This window comes from Humulus lupulus, chromosome X, assembly GCF_963169125.1.
Source record: "Humulus lupulus chromosome X, drHumLupu1.1, whole genome shotgun sequence".
Lineage (NCBI taxonomy): Eukaryota > Viridiplantae > Streptophyta > Magnoliopsida > Rosales > Cannabaceae > Humulus > Humulus lupulus.
The window spans coordinates 30,226,370-30,248,354 of NC_084802.1; positions in this window are offsets into that span (position 1 = coordinate 30,226,370).

Consider the following 21,985-nt stretch of genomic DNA (forward strand, 5'->3'; position numbering starts at 1 on the left):
GTACTAAGTGGACGTAGGTTATTACCGACCAGTAGGGTCGAATCACTATAAATTTGGGTGTCGTTTATCATCCTTAAGTTCAGTTCTTACTTTATATGGTTTATTTGACTCAGTGTTGTTGGTCAATTCCCGAGTCAACATTTTGGTGCTTTCATTGAGAGTTGAACTCAAGGAAATCAAAGTTAAGAAAATATGGCTAAATCTACCAGAAGAACACAGGGCCAGCAGGCTGGTCAGATGCCTGAGAACCCTCAGAACCCACCTTCTCTACCAGGAGTAATTGAGGAGGAGCCCCAGGTAGAACTAGAGGAAGAAACCGAGGAGTTGGATGATGTAACCCTGTGAGCAGCCATGGGGATGTTGCAGGACGAGTTAGCCACTCTGAAGGCTAACAAGGAGAATGTTGCTGAGACTATGGTCATGCAGCAAATGGAAATCGATAGACAGAGGCGAGGGCTTAATGATAGGCAAGTCGATATGGATCGCCGACAAAGAGATGCAATTGTGGCCCTAGAGGCAGCTATACAGTTAGCACAAGGATACCAACCTGCACAAAATACACAACCTAAACAACCACAAAATCCACAACCACCATGAAATCCGCAACAACCAGAACAACCTCAAGCTACCCAACATGAAAGATAGCCCCAGAATTCTGGTTGACATAATGAGCAGTGTCAGCCTCCTCAGTCTGGTCGAGTTAGAGAGCAGCCACCTTGGCAGAACAGGGACAAACAACATCCCCGAAGCCCGAGATGTCTCGTAACAGACGAACAGGTCCTACTTGGGAGAGGGCCAGAAAATGCCCCCTCAAGAAACAGGAGGCAACCGGACAACGAGTTCCCAAAACAAAAGTTTTTCAGCCTGATCATCCTAACAAACCATAACGAGTGAATCAAAGAACTCATACGGCATAAACAAGAGTTCATAATAACTTCACGATTTAGATCAATTTGTATATGATCATCTTATTAATATGTTTAATTAATACTTATAAAGTAAACAATATTAATAAGTATTAATAACATATCGGGTCCCATTCATGTATAACCACTTTATACAAAGTACCTTCACTAAGATGTCCTACTCTATCAGTAATCTGGATCTAGATTACATGTATTCATAATACTAGTGAACCACACTTACAATATTTAATCCAAATAGTCCACATAACTTTATTTTACTGCGAACTGTTTAAATTTGTTCCCTACAATCTTAATTCTCTCGTACCAATACAAGTTTGTAGTCACAATAACGAATTTGGAAATTTTCTGATATTCATATAATATTATTCTAATAAGTCCTTGGCAAAATAGCCTATTTTTATAGTGCAAGTTGCACTTTGACCTAGTTTCAATAGTTTTTAGCTAAATGGCCTCTTTTATTAATGAATTTTTTGTATTACCCATTTTACCCTTAAAATAAAATAATAATAAATTAAAACAAAAACCCTAAAAACTATCATCTTCTTCCTCTCACCCATCCAACCCACACCCATCCACAACCACCCACTCTCATCCCGCCATCACCACCACCACCGGCGACCACTGCCCCTTGCCGGCGCCACCGCCGGTGAACACTGCTCATCATCGGCTGCCACCGTCTCTCCACAAATCTGGCCACCACCCATTCAAAAGGTTGGTTTATATTTTTATGAAAAATGAGGATTTTGATATTGTTTTTGTATATTTAAAATGCAAAATGATTGTTTTAGTATATTGAAAGTATAAGTAAGGATTTAGGTTTATTTCTGGAGTTTTATGGAGGTTAAAGCTTGAAAATCTGAAAATTTTAATAGTAGTTTTGGCCATTTTCGAGATAGAGAAACCCATAATTTTTTGACAGCTTGTCTAATTTTTCGACAAGGAGTCTGATAATTTAGACCAGCTGTCTAAATTTCAGACCAGTAGTCATATTTTTTCGACCATTTGTCTAAATTTTAGATCATCTGTCGAATTTAGACAAGTAGTCTAATTTTCAAACAGATCGTCGTATATTTTCAACCACCAGTCGAATTTTTAGACGGGTTGTCGAATTATCAGACAAGTTGTCTAATTTTTAGACAGGTTGTCGAATTTCTAGATTTTCAACTTGATTTTCATTTTTTTTTATATAACTTTTCAACCAAAGTAATATCAATAATTTATATTTGTTTATTGTATTATTTTTTCAGATGTCATTAAAAAATATTGTAATATTATGTGACAGACTGTGGAAAAAGGATGAAGACTCATGGAAATGGATTTCAAATGGCTCACGACCAAGATCAAGTTTGGTACAAACTAACCTAACTTATGAGGAGTTAGTTGAGCACATTTATGAAGTTACAGAAATCGATCGCAACCTCTTCGATATAAAATTAACTTACAATATAACGACAATGGTGGAGATTGAACCAATTGCAATAAAAATAGTAGATACATTGTTAGTTTATTTACATGGCAATTGCAAGATAACGACAATGATCGCAACATTCTTGTACATGTCGAGAGTTTTCCATTGATAAGATTCCATGTGCTCTTGATGTCGCTGCGACAATTTATCGTGGAGTAGGTGTATATAATCAATGCTCAAAATACACAACTGAATTTTGGAGGATGGCTTATGCAAAATCTATTTACCCTGTATCACTTGAAATAGAACGACATCTTCCAAAAGTGGTTAAGTCTCAAGTTGTTATCAAACCAGTGAAGTTAATTCCCTCAGGGAGACCAAAGAATAAACGAATTCCTTTGAGATGAGAGTTTCCAAAGTAGAAGACTAATTATGCACCTGAATCATCATCAAAGAAAGTAAAGGGTAAGGTTTCTGATGTTGATGGGGAAAAAAAGCAACGGAAGTGTTCCAATTGTGGATGTTATGGACACAGAAAAGTCACATTCAAGAAATGATTATTTTTGGATTTATTTTGGACTTGGTTTGATATGTAATGTTTTGATAATATTGTGTGATTTCATATTTTGGACTTGGTTTGATATGTAATGTTTTAACTAGGTTGTCTGAATATTGAAACTAGTTGTTGATAGTTTTAGACTTCATATCGAAATTTTTAACTAGTGGTCGAAAATTTTAGACAGATTATTGAAACATAACACAACTTGTCGAAATATACAAGCAGGTGGTCAAAAATTTTAGATAGGTTGTTGAATTATAAGACAACATGTCGATATATATAGACAGGTGGTAAAAAATGTTTAGACAAGTTGTCGAAACTCATGACTAATTGTCAGACATGTATAATTAAGATCCAATTCTACATGAAAAATTGTTGTTCTAATACTATGAAGATAATCATCATATCGGTACCTCAATAGCATATCTACCACAATCCTTGATCATCATAGTAGTTTGATTGAAATATGTACCACTCAATCTGTAATCATCATAATCTCATAAAGATTAAGTTTTGTTTAACTTTATAAAATGTTAATTGGGATATTATAATTAATATATATATATCATTATATAGTTATTGGAACATTTTTGTACATTTTAAACTTTTTGGACAACTTGTGAAAATGTTTAGACATGTTGTCGAAATTTGAGACTACCTGTCGAAAATTGAGACAAGTTGTCAAAACTCACGACTAATTGTCAAAAATGTATAATTAAGATCTAATTCTACATGATAAAGTGTTGTTCTAATACTATGAATATAATCATCATAATAGTACCTCAATAGGATATCTATCACCCAATCCTTGATCATCATAGTAGTTTGATAAAAAAAAATATGTACCACTCAATTTGTAATCATCATAATCTCATAAAGATTAAGTTTTGTTTAACTTTATAAAATGTTAATTAGGATATTATAATTAATATATATATCGTTATATATTTATTGGAGCATTTTTGTACATTTCAAACTTTTTGGACAATCTGTGAAAATGTTTAGACATGCTGTCGAAATTTGAGACTACCTGTCGAAATGCTTAGACAAGTTGTCGAAACTCATGACTAATTTTCAAAAATGTATAATTAAGATCCAATTCTACATGATAAAGTGTTGTTATAATACTATAAAGATAATCATCATAGTAGTACCTCAATAGAATATCTACCACCCAATCCTTGATCATCATAGTAGTTTGATAAAGATTAGTGTTAGAATATATTAGTTGTATATTAGTTGTAGAAATTAGAGTTAATTGTATTTAGTTAGTTTCCTATTTAGTCTCTAATTTTGTATATAAATACATACTATTCTATTGAATAAAAATACAATTTTCATTCACCGTATTTTACATGGTATCAGAGCTGATTTTGAGATTAGGAATTCAAAATTCGAAATTAGGGTTCATTACAATTGGGGTTTTCAATTAGGGTTCATCACAAATTTGGGTTTTTCAATTAGGGTTCTTTTTTCAAAAACCATCTTTAGAGTGATCATTTGTTCTCACCGCCCACTCAGAAAGATTGCCCAGCTGCCGATCTGCCAAACCCCAAAGTCCAGTCGCCGGATTCCTCGCGCGTGTGGCTCACGTGCCACTTGTTCCTTCTGCCACCTACCCCACGCGCCGGCGCGTGGAGGCGTGTGTGACGGGCATTTCAACGATGAATCATCTCCGGTTTGTTTCTCGGCTCCTCTTGAGCCTACTCACATCTGTCTCAGGTTGTAGTTTGGTATTTCTCACTTCTTCGTATCTGGGTGTTCTTTACTTGTTCTTCGTTGTTCGATTCCGTCTTGTCTCTTCCGATATTTATTTTTGAGGTTATGGCAGAGATGAAATCAGATCCAAAACCACTAGTTATTTCTGATGTGGTTCCCATGATGTCTAAAATCACTGACCATAAATTGATTGGTTTGAATTATTTGGAATGGAGTAAGACGATTCGACTTTATCTAAGGAGTATTGACAAAGATGATCACTTGACTGATGATCCTCCCAAAGAAAAAGACGATTCAAGAAAAGTGTGGCTACGTGAAGATGCTCGCTTGTTTCTTCAAATTTGAAATTCTATTGATAATGAGGTAATTAGTTTAATTAATCATTGTGAATTGGTTAAAGAACTAATGGATTTCTTGGAGTTTTTGTATTCTGGAAAAAACAATCTATCGTATATGTATGATGTTTGCAAAGCCTTTTATCGCGCGGAGAAACAAGATCAGTCTCTTATGAACTACTTTATGACATTTAAGAGGACATACGAAGAGCTTAATGTGTTGTTTCCATTTAGTCCTGATGTAAAGGTTCAACAGCGCCAGCAAGAGCAGATGGCTATCATGAGCTTTCTAGCAGGACTCTCATCTGACTTTGACTCTGCAAAGTCACAGGTTCTTTCTGGGTCTGATGTCTCCTCTTTACAAGATGTCTTTAGCCGTGTTCTTCGTACAGAAACTACTCCATCTGTTTCTCTTAATAGTGCTTTGGTTGGTCATAATAATCATGCACCATGGAGAAACTCTACTCCAAATGGTTCCAAAGGAGGCAATTCACAAAGGCCTGACAATCGAACACCGGAATCCGAGAGCATTATGTGCAACTATTGTAAGAAACCAGGTCATACCAAGTTCGAGTGTAAGAAGCTACATTTTAAAAATCAGCAAAAACACTATGCTAATGTTACAAGCACTAATGATGCATTTGACAAATCAGTCATTATTTATGCGGATGAATTTTCAAAGTTCTCAAGGTACCAGGAATCACTCATGTAACACCCTAAGTTGCTAATAAGGTTTAGGACCCTGATTAGCGTGCCCGGAGGGCAATAAGTGAATTAATATGTTAATATATGAATTTAAATGAATATGCGACTAGGATGCATGTTTAGGTGGTACAAATATGCATGTGGGCCCCATTTCCATGATAGGGGTAAATTGGTAATTTTAGCCCGTTGAGGGCATAAAGGCGATAATTGTATTGTGTGATTTGTACCACGTGAGTGTGGTGATATCAGTGTGATGCACGTACCGAGACGGTCCTAGCGAGCTAGACAACTTAAAAGTCACAACGAGATTTTATACCCGGCTCGGGAGGAGCCTAGGGGTATTTCGGGGATTTTGTAATTTAGTTCTTGAGAGATAATGGTAACTGGTAATTTGGTAACTTGTGTAACCTTAGGTAACTGCTGAGAGTAACAAGTTGTGATAGGAAAATGGTAGAATTGCAATAGAGATGAGTTGACAAAAGTGACCTTGAGGTTTAGTTAGGAAGGGGTATTTATGGAAGGGTAGAATAGTAATTTGGCAGGACAGATAACCATTAGCTGAAGGAAAAGGATCATACACGTTATTTCACTTGGGGCATGATTTGTTTATGCTGAAATTGGGAGAAACCTAAAGGAAAAGAGAAGAAAAGGAAGGAAGCTGAGTTTGGAACCTAGAGGAGAAATCAAGGTGGGTTGAAGTAGTTGAAGCCAAACAAGAGTCAAGATCAGCTCTGAGGTAAGAATTGCTTCTGTTTTATTGGGTTTTAAGCTTGATTTTAGAGAGTAAGAGTGGAAATTTAAGGAATAGCCATGGCTGGTTTTGTGAGAATTCAGCTTGTGGAATTAGAAGGCTTAGCTTGGAGCTGGAAGCAAGGGAGCTTAGGGTTGGATTCATCATTCAAGGTAAGGATTCTGTGCAATTATAAAGTTTGTTTCTGTTGTGAATTATGGAATTTGAAGTGTGGTTTAGGTTGGGTCTAAGCTTTTAACTTTCTGGTTTGAATTACTAAGGCATGGAACTAAAGTGTGATTTATGGGAGTGATTGTGTAATTGAGCTAGATTATGATGTTTATAGGTTGCTGAATGGTCTATGTGGGGTTTTGAATTGATTTTGGGGCTTAGGTATGAGTTTAGGATGATTTGGAGTGGTTTTGGCTCGGGGAAATGCAGGGGAAAAACCCAGATTTCTGGGTTCGCGAAGGAGCGCCGCGGCCCTGTTCTTGGGGGCCGCGGCGCGAGGCTGATTCTAGGCAGGGGAAGCTCTCTGACTTGCTGGGCGCCGCGGCGCTAGGCCAATTTCAGAGCATGGGATTTTGCAATTTTGAGCCTTTGCTACGGGGGTTCGGGGGATGTCTTCGGTGTTTTGTTTTAGGGATTTGGGGGTTCCGAGAGTGTGGGATTGGTCCCGGGAAGTGGTTTTGGATTGGTTAGTGATAAAGGATGTTTCATATGTGTTGTGACTAGGTCTTTGGAGAGGCTCGGGGTAGAGGACCGTGCTCGCGGCTTTGGGGCATCGAAAGCTCGGGATACAGGTAAGAGAACTGTAGCACCCGTGTTGCAGGGCTTGGGCCCATTGAATTGTTGCAGGGCGCGGCCCTAGATTGTATTATTGTTAGGTTATAGCTCTAAATGTACTATTATATGTTTGATTGTTGAATGCGAATGCTATATGTGACTATAGCTGAAAGAACGGTGAATGGCCGAGAACGGCGAAGGCCGAGAACGGCAATGGGGCCGAGGATACCACTTAGCACATGGAGTGCTCATGGTTAGGGTGAGACCCCAGTGGATACATGGGATATCCATACGGTGTAGACCGCGACCCCAGGCTTTGGTAATGCTTCTGGGACGGCATGGCCGTATATGTGTTAGATTATATGGACTGTCTGACTAGATTTGAGATATCTGCTGTAGTGACTGTATATTATGCATATGTTATGTACTGTTTGAGTTTTCTTGCTGGGCTTCGGCTCACAGGTGCTCTGTGTTGCAGGTAAGGGCAAAGAGAAAGTCAACCAGCCATGAGTACGGAGGGCGGCGCATACATGTTCGGTCTGCCCGACTGTCTTGGTTGGGGATATTTTTGAGAAATGGCTGTATAAACCCTAGTTTTGATGGTTAATTACTTATAATCTTGCTTTGAGTTGTAAATATTTTATAAACTGAGTTATGGGATCCCGAATGTTAAACTCTTAAACTTTTAATGAAATAGAGTAACTTTTTAAAGATTACAGCCTAGACTTTCACTTAATCACACTTTTGTTTTAAAAACCTCATCTAGCGAGTTGGTTGCACATTTTAACCTCACTTAGTAACGGCTCTAAGGTAGTAGGGCATTACAACTCAAGTCTTCATCTCCTTCTGTCACTGCAATTGTTGATTCAGGTAAATCTAATGCATGCCTTCTTTCCACATCCTCAAAATGGGTCATTGATTCTGGTGCCACAGATCACATGATAGGTAATTCCAGTCTCTTTTCCACTCTTTAGTCTTATAGTCCCACTTCTTCTGTTACCTTAGCTGATGGATCACCATCTTCTGTTCTTGGATCTGGCACTGTTACTCCTACACCTTTGCTTACTTTGTCATCAGTCTTACATTTACCTAATTCCTTTAATTTGATTTATGTTAGTCAACTCACTCGTAATTTGAATTGTTGCATCTCTTTCTTTCCCGATCATTGTTTATTTCAGGATCTTATGACGAAGAAGATTATTGGTAAAGGACATGAATATGGCAGCCTGTATGTTCTTGATCCATTGTCCTCAACTCCTATTTCTTGTCCGAGTGTCGCTTCTGCTTTTGAGGCTCATTGTTGTTGGGGTCATCCATCCCTTCCTTTGCTCAAGAAGCTTTGTCCCCAATATAGTAAGGTGTCTTCATTAGATTGTGAGTCATGTCAGTTTGCCAAACATCATCTTGTTAGTTTGAGTCCTCGAGTCAATAAACGTGCTAGTTTTCCTTTTAAGTTAGTTCATTATGATGTTTGGGGTCCTTCTCCTATTTTGTCTAAACCTGGATTCAGGTATTTTGTTACTTTTGTGGATGATTATTCTTGTGTAACTTGGTTATATTTAATGAAAAATCATTCTGAGTTGTTTTCTATATTTTGTGCTTTTTGTGCTGAGATTCAAAATCAATTTAATGTGTTTGTTTGTACTTTGCGAAGTGATAATGCCAAGGAATACACATCTGCTCAATTTCAATCTTATATGATCTCTAATGGCATACTTCATGAAACTTCTTGCATTGATACTGCACCCCAAAATAATGTAGCAGAACGTAAAAACAGACATCTTCTTGAAACTGCACGTGCCCTCTTGTTTCAAATGAAAGTTCCTAAACCTTTTTGGGCCGATGCAGTTTCCACAACATGCTTTCTTATTAATTACATGCCATCCTCGGTACTTAATGGTGAGATCCCATTTAAAATTCTTTTTCCTGGTAAGTCATTGTTTCTAGTTGCTCCTCGGGTATTTGGCAGTGTTTGTTTTGCTCGAGATGTCAGTCCACATGTCACCAAATTAGATCCTACGTCATTAAAGTGTGTATTTCTTGGTTATTCTCGTCTTCAGAAGGGGTATAGGTGTTATTGTCCTGATCTTAACAAATATCTTGTGTCTATTGATGTTACTTTTGTGGAAAATACACCTTATTTTTCATCTTCACCTACTCCTACTCGTCAGGGGGAGGATGATGATTTGTTGGTATATTCTGTCACATCGTCTGCACCTGATACATGTTCTAACGAGTCTCTTGTTCCTTCACCTGCCTCGGTCATAGCTTCCGCAATGCCTACACCTCCATCACCTCCTAAGCCTCCTATTATAGTGTACTCCAGGCGTCCACCTCCTCCTCCTCCCATTTCATGTCCTGCACCTGCATCTTCGTCATCAGATTCGGAACTCAACGATGATCTTCCCATTGCACTACGTAAAGGTAAACGCCAATGTACATATCCTATTTTGTCTTTTGTTTCTTATAATCATCTGTCCTCTTCTTCTTGCTCTTTTATTGCTTCTCTTGATTCTATCACTATTCCTAAAACTGTTCGTGAAGCCGTGTCTCATCCTGGTTCTTTGCTGCAATGATAGAAGAGATGAATGCTTTAGTTGCGAATGGTACTTGGGACTTGGTTAATTTACCTTCAGGAAAACGGGCCATAGGGTGCAAATGGGTGTTTACGGTTAAAGTCAATCCAGATGGAACAATTGCTCGCTTAAAGGCCCGTCTTGTTGCCAAGGGTTTTGCTCAAACCTATGGAGTGGACTATTGTGATACTTTTTCTCCTGTTGCTAAACTCACATCTGTTCGACTGTTCATTTCCATGGTAGCTACTCATCATTGGCCTTTGCATTAGCTTGATATTAAAAATGCTTTTCTTCATGGGGATCTTGAGGAAGAAGTGTATATGGAGCAACCTCCTGGGTTTGTTGCTCAGGGGGAGTTAGGGCGAGTTTTTCATCTTCGCAAATATTTATATGGGTTGGTAAATTTAGTCAGGCTGTTGAGAAATTTGGTTTGTTGAAAAGTAAGTCAGATCATTCTGTGTTCTATAAAAGATCAACTGCTGGTATCATTTTGTTAGTTGTGTATGTGGATGACATCGTTATTACTGGAAATGATACTGGAGGCATCTCATCCCTTAAATCTTTCATTCATACCCAGTTTCACACGAAGGATTTAGGGGTGCTAAAGTATTTCTTGGGAGTTGAAGTTACTCGGAGTAAACAAGGTATTTTTCTGTCTCAAAGGAAGTATGTACTTGATTTGTTAACTGAGACAGGAAAATTGGGAGCAAAACCTTGTAGTACTCCAATGAATCCAGCTGTGCATCTTACACGTGATGGGGAACCATTTGAAGATCCTGAGAAATATCGCAGATTGGTTGGAAAGTTGAATTATCTAACTGTGACTCGTCCAGATATTGCATTCTCAGTTAGTGTTGTGTCTTCTCCAACAATTCATCATTGGCCAGCATTAGAGCAAATTTTTTGTTACTTGAAAGGAGCACCAGGACGAGGTATTGTTTACAAGGATCATAGAGACACCCAAATTGAGTGTTTCTCTGATGCAGATCGGGCAGGCTCCAAGGTAGATAGACGATCCACTTCAGGTTATTGTGTCTTTGTTGGGGGCAATCTAATCTCTTGGAAGAGTAAGAAGCAAAACGTTGTGTCTAGATCCAGTGCAGAATCAAAATATAGAGCTATGGCACAGTCTGTGTGTGAGATAGTATGGATTTATCAGCTTTTGACTGAATTCGGGTTTAAGACTTCAGTTCCAGCAAAATTGTGGTGTGATAATCAAGCTGCTCTTCATATTGCCTCAAATCCTGTGTTCCACGAGCGAACTAAGCACATTGAGATTGATTGTCATTTTGTTCGTGAGAAAATTCAACAAGGCCTGATCTCCACAGGATATGTAAAGACTGGAGAACAATTAGGAGATATTTTTACAAAGGCTTTGAATGGGGTGCGGGTTGATTATCTTTGTAACAAGCTGGGCATGATTAACATTTATGCTCCAGCTTGAGGGGGAGTGTTAGAATATATTAGCTGTATATTAGTTGTAGAAATTAGAGTTAATTGTATTTAGTTAGTTTCCTATTTAGTCTCTAATTTTGTATATAAATACATACTATTCTATTGAATAAAAATACAATTTTCATTCACCATATTTTACAATTAGAATCCATTAGATCCATTGATCATAATAGTAGATCATCATAGTAGTTTGAATGAAATATTTACCATTCATTAAGATTAAGTTTCGTTTAAGTTTATAAAATGTTAATTAAGATATATGTTGTTTTATTGTGTTATTGGAGGTTTTTTGGACATTTCAAATATTTCAGACAACCTGTCGAAAGTTTTAGACAGGTTGTAAGTTTTAGACAGGTTGTAGAAATTTCAGACGAAATGTTGAAAGTTTTAGATGGGCTGTCGAAATTTCAGACGAGGTGTCGAAATTTTTTGACAGGCTGTCAAAATTTGAGACTAGATGTCAATATTTCAGACGAGTTTGGTTTTGGGATTGAGTTTGGTTAGGAGTAAAAAGATCTTTTTGGATTTGGGACTAAGTCAAGATGGGGCTTTGGGATAAACACTCTAGCAGATTCATGTTCATCCCCTCTCACTCTCACTTTTGGTCACTCTAAAGAACACACTTAAGGAAATTCTTGAAGGTCTTTTGAAGTTAGTGGAATTTCTTGAGAGAAGGTGGGATTTGTTGATGTTAGGAGCTGCTGATGACACTCAATCATCTTATAGTTCGACGAGTTATTATTAATTTTGAGAGGTTCTATATCATTTTCGACATACAGTCTAAAATTTAGAATACTTGTGTCAATATTTCAACAGGCTGTCCAAAATTTCGACTGCCTATTTCAAAATTTCGACAGGATGTCTGAAATTTCGACTGGTGGTCTAAAATTGTGAAAATGTCCCAAAAAAAAGTTCCAATAATTAAAGCTTAATAAGGTGCATATAACCATTATTGGATTATAATTAATATTTTTCAAATAAAATTATGTTAACCAACCATCACTTGATAATTAAGGATTGAGTGATGGATATCCTAGTAAAACTACTAAGAAAGGTCATGATATAATTTCAACCATCACCATCACCATCACCATCACCATCATCATCATCATCTTCTAAACCAACATCGTTTAAACCAGCATCATCAAAATCATCATCACTATAAAAGTCTGCAATAGAATCAACCTTTGAAGTAGAATCAATATTAGTAACAAGTTTATCCTTCGTGAGTGCATTTTCCATCTTCTTTATCAAACTCACACATAATGGAATCAGAACACACTCTTGCCATGTAAAGAAACTAACAACGTCTCTACTATTCTTTATTGCAATCAGTTCAATTTCCACCATCGTTGTTACCTTGTAAGTTAATTCTATATCGAAGAGGTTGCGATCAATTTCTGTAACTTCATAAATATGTTCAACTAACTCCTCAAAAGTGAGGTTAGTTTGTACCAAACTTGATCTTGATCGTGAGCCATTTGAAATCCATTTCCATGAGTCTTCGTTCTTTTTCCATAATCCATCACATAATATTACAATGTTTTTCGATGACATCTGAATAAAAAATATGACAAACAAACAAATATAAATTATTAGTATTACTTAAATTAAAATATTATATAAGAAAATTAAAATCTGAAAATTCGACATCCTGTTTGAAAATTCGATAGTCTGTCTAAAAATTTGACAAGTGGTCGAAATAAATGACATGTTGTCTGAAAATTCGACATGTGGTCTAAAATTTAGACTGGTGGTCGAAAATATACTATGACTGGTTTGAAATTTAGACAGCTAGTCTGAAATATCAGACAACCTGTCGAAAAATTAGACAGTTTGTCGAAAAATTCTTAGTTTCTCTATCTCCGAAAATGGCCCAAACCGCCATTAAAATTTTCAGATTTTCAAGCTTTAAGCTCCATAAATCTCCAGAAATAAACCAAATTCCTTACTAATACTTTCAATCTACTAAAAAAGTCATTTTACACTTTTAATCTACAAAAACAACATCAAATCTTATTTTTAATAAAAACTCATATAAACTAACCTTGTTGGCCAGGTTTGTGGAGAGGCGTGGTGGCGGCTGTGAAGGGCAGCGGTCCCCGGCGACTATCCCAGGTGGTGGTGGAGGCGGGATGGGGGAGGGTGGTTGTGGGTGGGTGGGTGAGATGAGTGAGGAAGAAGAAGATAGTTTTAGGATTTTTTTGTTTTAATTTAATATTATATTATTCTAAGGGCAAAAAGGGTAACAACAAAGTTTCATTAATAAAAGAGGCTATTTAACTAAAAACTATGTAAAGTAGGCCATAGTGAAAAATGCATCATAAAAATAGGTCATTTCCACCAATTTCTCTTCTAATAATAATAATAAACAAACAATGTATGCAAAAATTCATTTCAATTATTTATTTCATAAAACATTGTTCAAAACATATGTTTTAAAGGGCACTAATCCCAACAATATCTCACTTGCCTTAAAGCAAATTAGGCATCTCCCTCAAACACATATTACTAACATGATCTTTAAAAGACTTGGTAGACGAAGTCTTAGTAAAAGGATCAGCAAGGTTATGTTCTGAAGCTATCTTCATAACTGCTACATCTCCTCTATGAACAATATCCTTGATCAAGTGATATTTCCTTTCAATATGCTTTCCCCTCTTGTGACTTGTCGGTTTCTTCGAGTTAGCTACTAACCCACTGTTATCACAATATAGGACAAGTGGCTTATTCATATCTGGAACAATTTCCAGATTGAAATAGAACTTCTTTAGCCACACAGCCTCCTTAGCTGCTTCACAAGCCGCTATGTACTCGACTTCCATGGTTGAATCTGCGATACTAGTTTGTTTAATACTACGCCAGACCACAGCTCCTCCACCAAGTGTGAACACTGATCTAGAAGTCGATTTCTGACTATCTCTGTTTGATTGAAAATCAAAATCAGTGTATCTAGTGGGGTTCAGGTCACCACCTGAATATACAAGCATATATTCTCTAGTTTTCCAAAGATACTTGAAAATATTCTTTACTGCAATCCAATGACTCAATCCAGGATTGGATTGATAACGAATGACCATCCCTACTACATAACAAATGTCAGGTCTTGTACACAGCATGGTGTACATTAGACGACCTACCGCAGAGGCGTAGGGATACTATCTCATATCCTCTTCTTCTTGAGGTGTTTTAGGACACTGCTCTTTAAAAATGATAATTCAATGACGGCTTGGTGTTGCGATTTTTCTTTTCTTTTCTTTTAGGATATGCAAGTGTACATAATCCTCTGACAAGTAATAAAGTAATAAGTAATAAGTAATTTTATCGTCTCCTCAAGGATTGCTTCAAGCTTAATATTATAAAAATCAACTCTAATAATTTGGGTTGCAAACACTTTGAATTGATGTGATAAATTAAAAATTCGCAAACTACTTTAGAAAAATAAAATGAGAAAATTAAACTAAATCAATGAATAGTCACTTTGTCAAATGAATGATGAAATAGCTAGGAATATCAATTCCCCCTAATTTGTAGTTCACCCCTAAGGCTGTAGCAAAGTTACTCTTGTAACCACGATTTTATAACAACTGCACATGTCATCTTTCCAAATGCACATGCTAAAGTCCCCACAATTAAATCCAAATATTCCTATGCTAATCCAATTTCAAGAACACAATTTAAGCATTAATCTTATATGTTTGCATGGTGAATACAATATTCCTATAATATTCACTAATTAGCAACATAGTTATTAACACACATCAATTAAGCATATCCACTAATTTCAACCTTTCCAAAATTAATATTAGCTTGTATCTCACTAAAGTTGATCAATCTCAAGCAAGAATTAGCAATAAACATAGCTTAAGTGAACAAGAGCAACATAACATAAATTTAAATTAACAACTTGGGGGTTCACTTCAAATTATGGTTCATTAATATCCCTAGCTTCAAAAGAGTTAGTTCATAATCAAAATAAACAAATAACCATAAACATTCAACACCATTATTTCCATGAGTTCAAAAAGAGAAAAGAAATGCAAACTCAAAATAGGGAAAAGATTAAGAAAATCTAGCCCCAAATGGTAGAGAGTTATCCACCTCTTCCCCTTCTTCTTTCTCTTCTCTTCTCCCACGCTTTCCTCTTTCTCCTTGGTGTTTTTTTCTTCAAAAGTTGCAGAAAAAATGGTCTTCAATGGTCTTGGGTGGCTGCTACAGTTGAAGAAGAAAAGATCCTTTTTTTAGGGCTCCAAAAATGGGTATAAACCCTATTCTCTCTCCCTACACATGGGGACCACAGATTTCCCAAAAAATATCAGCTCTTTTTCCACCTCATCATCCATCTCATCATATCATTCCATCTCATTTAATGACTTGTCAAGTATGCATGAATGACTTAAGTTGCTGACTGTGTACACTTTCCTGCAGCAAAGTTGAAGTGATGCTACAACAAAGTATCAGGATTTCAGCTCCAAGATGATTTCTTTGCACAATTTCCACCGAGCTTTCCAAGCATCGTTTCTTTTTGGCCTTCAAAATAGATATCAAATTTTTTAGTTCATAATCCAATTATTTTCCAACAAGATTTATCATTGATTAAAATCAAATTTACAAACAAAATTAAAAGACAAAATGACTAAAACTACACATTAGTATCACAAACACTCTACTTCACTAGGATTTTTAAGTCAAAAAACTTAATTAATAACTCTAAAATATAGAGTTATCAGTTGGCATATCACCCTTCTTGGAGTTTTGCATATTGAATCTCTCCAATACCTTATCTATATAACTAGTTTGAGACAAAGCCAAAACTTTGTTCTAGCGATCCCGAAGGATCTTTATGCCTATATCATAGTTTGCATCTCCCAAATATTTCATTTGAAATTGCTCGGCTAGCCATTTCTTTACTTTTGTCAATGTTCCCACATCATTCCCAATGAGTAGGATGTCATCAACATAATGAACCAGGAATACCACAATGTCATAATTTTGATTTTGTTTAAGTTGTTGTGATTTATAATTTTATATCTATTTTATAATTTTGAATGGACATTAGTTTGAGAAAAATAAAATAAATTTAGGTTTTTAGTTAAGCTTGATGAATACAAATTGTAAGATACAAGAGTAAATGTGGGCGAAAATTTAAATTTGATGAACTTGAAGATAAATCCATGATTTAGCTTAAAACCAAATTTGGAAAGAAAAAAAATGAAAACAAACATTCAAATTTTGATGGATATGAAGATCATTGGTCTCTCATTGTTTACATGGTATAACCTTGTGTATTAAAAGTGTGGATAATGTTGTTCAACAAGTAGAATTTGTTTTTTCATACCAATCATTATAGTATTATGTATGTTATACGTAGTTTTAGCACGTCCAAAAAATAAGCATATGATGAGGTCGTACACGAGCAAATAGCTGCGAATAGCTATACTTTGAGCAAGACCTCGATTTGATATTAATTCTCTGATATTTTGTTGGATAATAAATCAGTTATTAAATTTCATTCAATTATGAAAAGATAAGATTTCTATTAAAATAAATATCTAGTATCTTTTATTTAAATTAAAATTAATTATAATGTTAAGATGATTAGAAATATCTCATAACTGTATTAGATGTTATATTACTTTATAATATAATGGTTTACATTAAATATACGTGACAAAGAGTGTCACATGTTGTAACATACAAAAGAGAGTTACAACATTTTGTATAGTGTGTAATACAAATGTGTAACATATATGAGAATTACAATTTCAGTAACAAATTTGTAACTCCTAAATATTGCCCATTATTGTGTAGATTTATTGTTACACAATTTTGATTTGAATTTCTTAAAGCCGTAAGAGATATGACTATTAGAGATGTGATTTTAACTCCCATAATGTATATAGAAGTTACAAAATCAAGTGGGAATGAATTTGGAATATTTTGGAAAAAATTTGAAAAATTGTTAGCTGAAAACATGTGATGGCCGCCAAAGCCGTCTTAAATATTTTGGAGGCCCTGTTCTAATCTAAAAATTTGGGCCCCTAACAAATAAAAAAAATTTAACTAAAAACTAATAAGAAAGAATAAAATACTATATGACAAAAAAAATTAAATTCATATTTCACTTCTTTGTTCTTCGTATATATTAAAATATATATAGATACCTTACTTTAATCTTGACGCCTTGATGGAGAGGTTGATGCATTTGAGACCAAATTGATGTTGATGCCTTGATGGTGAGCCAACCAAAAATAAATAAAAATGAATCAACCTTTCACTTACTGCTATTTTTTCTTTTTTGTCTGCAAAAGTCTACTTATCCCTTTCTATTCATGAATTTTACTCTTGATTTTTAATATATAATATAATATTATATATATATATGATGAAAGCAACTGACCGTTTGAGGGTTTGACTAAATATTTATGAATTAACAATTTAACATTAAAAGTGGGATTGAGAATAGAAATAGTCTTTAGAAATGAAATTTTTCCTTTAAAAGTGGAAACACGTTTGATTTCATTTATTTTAATAAAAAAAAAACTGAAAAAGGTAGGTAAATAAATTGGGCCCTTTAGTTTATTGGCCCTGGGCAATAGCCCAGCTTGCACAACCACATAGCCGGCTGTGGTGGCCGCAGCCTGGGGGACAGAAGCTAGTGGCCGCAGCTTGGCTTATCCCAGGCCACGACCAAAGTGGTTGACAACATTTTCTAAATTTTGGTTTTATCTAATCTATATATATATATATATATATATAAAGGAGAGTTTCAAGGATATTATGTGGCACTCTAAAATCTCTTCAAATCACTCTTTCTATTTTCTCATTTAATCTAATTTTTTTATTCATTTTCTATTTTCTAAAATATCTTAACAATTGAAAATATCAATATATATACATATTAATTTGATTAAAAATTTATTTAGTTTAAATATCTTAACTACTTATTTATTGAAAAATACTAAAACAATTAATTAAAAATCTACATATATATATAAAGGAGAGCTTCAAGGATATTATGTGGCACTCTAAAATCTCTTCAAATCACTCTTTCTATTTTCTCATTTAATCTAATTTTTTTTATTCATTTTCTATTTTCTAAAATATCTTAACAATTGAAAATATCAATATATATACATATTAATTTGATTAAAAATTTATTTAGTTTAAATATCTTAACTACTTATTTATTGAAAAATACTAAAAAAATTAATTAAAAATTACGTAATAATTTTTTATTATCTATATATTTATTTTTCTTATTATATTATAATTATGTTTTTTTATTCCAAAGTGAATAGTTTTACAAAATATTTATATCTATATCTATATATAAATGAGAAGGTGGCATCCTATATTTTTTACAATCTATTTTTACTATTTTGTGAGAATTTTATATTGTGTCCAAAAAAAAAAAATATACATACATATATACGTACATCAATCCTTCAACAAATGTAACAGAATTAACTAAATTAATACACATACTTATAAATACACTGATTCTAATATAGACATATGTAACAGTAGTTATCCAATAATAATAGCATGAAAGAGATATCAATGAGAATGGTCACATATGGTTTAACTAAACAGTTATCACAATTAGATTTTATTATATTATTATATCATTTTATAATTAACATTTTACAATCTAAAGTATCTAATTTTTTATTTTCTTTAATATTTTATTAATTTTTTCAGTTTTAACCCATAAAAGTATGCCGTTACAAAATAACCCACGTACCAAATTTTCAATTTTTCTTTTCGCTATGTAATTCAGTAAATATTAAATCTATATCTTTATATCTATATCTATATATATCTATATATATAAAGGAGAGTTTCCATGAGATTATGTGAGACTCTAAAATTTATTCAAAGCACTCTTTCTATTTTCTCATTTAATCTAATTTTTATTCATTTTCTATTTTCTAAAATATCTTAACAATTAAAAATATTAATATATATACATATTAATTTAATTAAAATTTTAATTTGCTTAAATATCTTAACTACTTAATCATTGAAAAATACTAAAAAAAAGTAATTAAAAATTACATAATAGTTTTCGGTTCTCTAAATATCTATTTTTCTGATTATATTATAATTATGTTTTTTATTCAAAAGTGAATAGTTTTACAAAATATTATAATTATTATCATCAATCATCAATATTTATAATTGTATTTTTCTCTTATTTGATATTTGACTAAGCTTGTGAAAATAAGATATTACTAATGACATTATTTGGATTTGTTATTTGTTTTCACTATAATAAATAAATATTTTATAGATTGTAATTTTAGTGGACATTCCCGCAGCAACAAAAGATGCGGAGGTTGATGTGAAACACGAATTTTTTTTTTTTAGAAATAAGGAACACATTATGAATGAAAAATAATATTACTAAAAATAAAATAATGCACAACAACAAAAATAATAAATGTTTATTTAAATTATTTATGTTTTTTTTTAATTTAAATGTAATAGTTTTACAAAAATATATATTAACAACATGTATAATTTAATTTAAATTTGATTTATTTCAACGATGTATATTTTGAATTTGATTAGATATTTCATTACAACAACTATTTAATTAAATTATAAATATAAGTAAACAATATTTTTTTCTCATTTTTTATATTACTTTTTTAATTTATAGCTATTAATTTATTAAGGAATTTTTTTTATCTATTTTGTCAGTTCTCTTTTTTCTCATTTTTATTTTAATAAAAATTATAATATATAAAAATATCTACATATAATAATAATAATAATAATAATAATAAAATCTATCTATTTATATTTTAACTTTTTGACAAAATACAGGATCCAAATGTTAACTTTTAACAATAAAATATTCAAACGCGTAATCAACTAAATTATACGTGATTCAAATAATCTATCTTTACATTCTTATTTTTTAATTTTTGACAAAACACAAGGTCCACAAGTTAATTTAAAAAAAAATTAATGGTCAAAATTTGTAAACAACTAAAATACAAGGTTCAAAATGGTGTGAACCCTTATAGAAAACATAAATTATATATATTTATATAATTTACTTTTTATAAATAATTTTTAACATTTTGAATAAATATATGATCCACAGGTTAATTTTTTAAAATAAACAATCAAAATGATTAATTGGCCAAAATATAATGTTCAAATAATAGATTTATCTATTTCTATTTTAATATTTTGACAAAACTTGAGGTCTACAAGTTAATTTATAAAAATAAAAGTTCTAATGGGTGATCAACTAAAATACAAGGTTCAAAATAGTGTGAACCCTTACAGAAAACAAAAATGATATAAATATATAATTTAATTTCATAAGAAGTTTGAACATTTTAAATAAATACATGGTCCAAAGGTTCATTTTAAAAAACATAGGGTCAAAACGGGTAATGAGCAAAAATACAGTGTTCAAATAATCAATCTATCAATTCCAATTTTTATTATTTTGACAAAACACGAGATCTAAAAGTTAATTTTTAAAAATAAAGACTTCAAACAGGTAATTGGCCAAAATAAATCTTAACAAAATATAAATTTTCTTATACATAATTTAGACTTTTTATAAAAAGAACTACGCAAAGCGTATAATAATAATAAATAAAAGTAAATGTACAACAAGCTTTTTGAACTTTGTTTTCAGTACTTTAAAATTTGTCAGAATTTTTCAAAAATCTACAGGAGGTTCGCTATACAATAATAGTGAACACCATCATGAAATAAAAAATTATGATCAATATGTCTTCACGTGTCTATATAAAGAACAAGTTGTACGAGTATGGTCAAAATGAATCACCACCCCACAGTCTCCCAAAAAATATTTTAAAATATATATGTTTTAATAATTACAAAAGACTGCGCGGAGCGCGGTTATATTTTCTAGTTTTGAATGTTTCCAACAACCAAGTAACTCTCAAATCTCTATTTTAATTCCATAAAATATCTAATTAAACATTGGTAACAACCATGGGGATTGGTGGAATTTGAAATTCAAAGGGTGTCTCTAAACTCTATAAATAGGAGCCTATTGCTCACTTCACTATTACAAAATACCATTTACGGGACACTTTTTTAGGACATGCACCTAAATGCAAGTCCTTAAAAATATTTATAGAACTTTTATTAGGACACTCATTGAGAGTCCTGAAAAAACACAATTTATGACTCGCAATGAGTGTCTTAAAAGAATATGCGAGTCCTAAAAAATATGGGCTAAAAAATAAGTGTTTTACTTAATAATTTTAAGGACTTGTTTTGGGAGTCCTTAATACTCTTTTAGGACTCACAATGAGTGTCCTAAAAGAATATGCGAGTCCTAAAAAAATCCGGGCTAAAATTTAAGTGTGTTACGTAATAATTTTAAGGACAAGCTTTGGGAGTCCTTAATACTCTTTTAGGAGAGTCCTAAAAGAGTATTAAGGACTCCCAAAGCAAGTCCTTCAAATTGTTATGTAAAACACTTAAAAAACTATCATATTTTTCGAAAATAGGGTTAAACAATAGAGAAAACTCATCAGCACTACACATTTAGGTGAATGGCAGTGATGGTGGTGAACGGCGCTCGACGGCAGCTGGGTTCTCAGCGTCGTTGACAGGAACGATGATAGGCGTTGGTTCTCGGCTCCAGCAGTCTCGCCAGCAGCGTGCTTCTCGGCGTGGGGTGCTAGTTGCTCACAGTTCCAGCAGGTGATTTCGAGGTATTGTTTTTATTTTATTTCTTTGCTTATGTAGATATATATGTAGTTGTTTATATATATATATA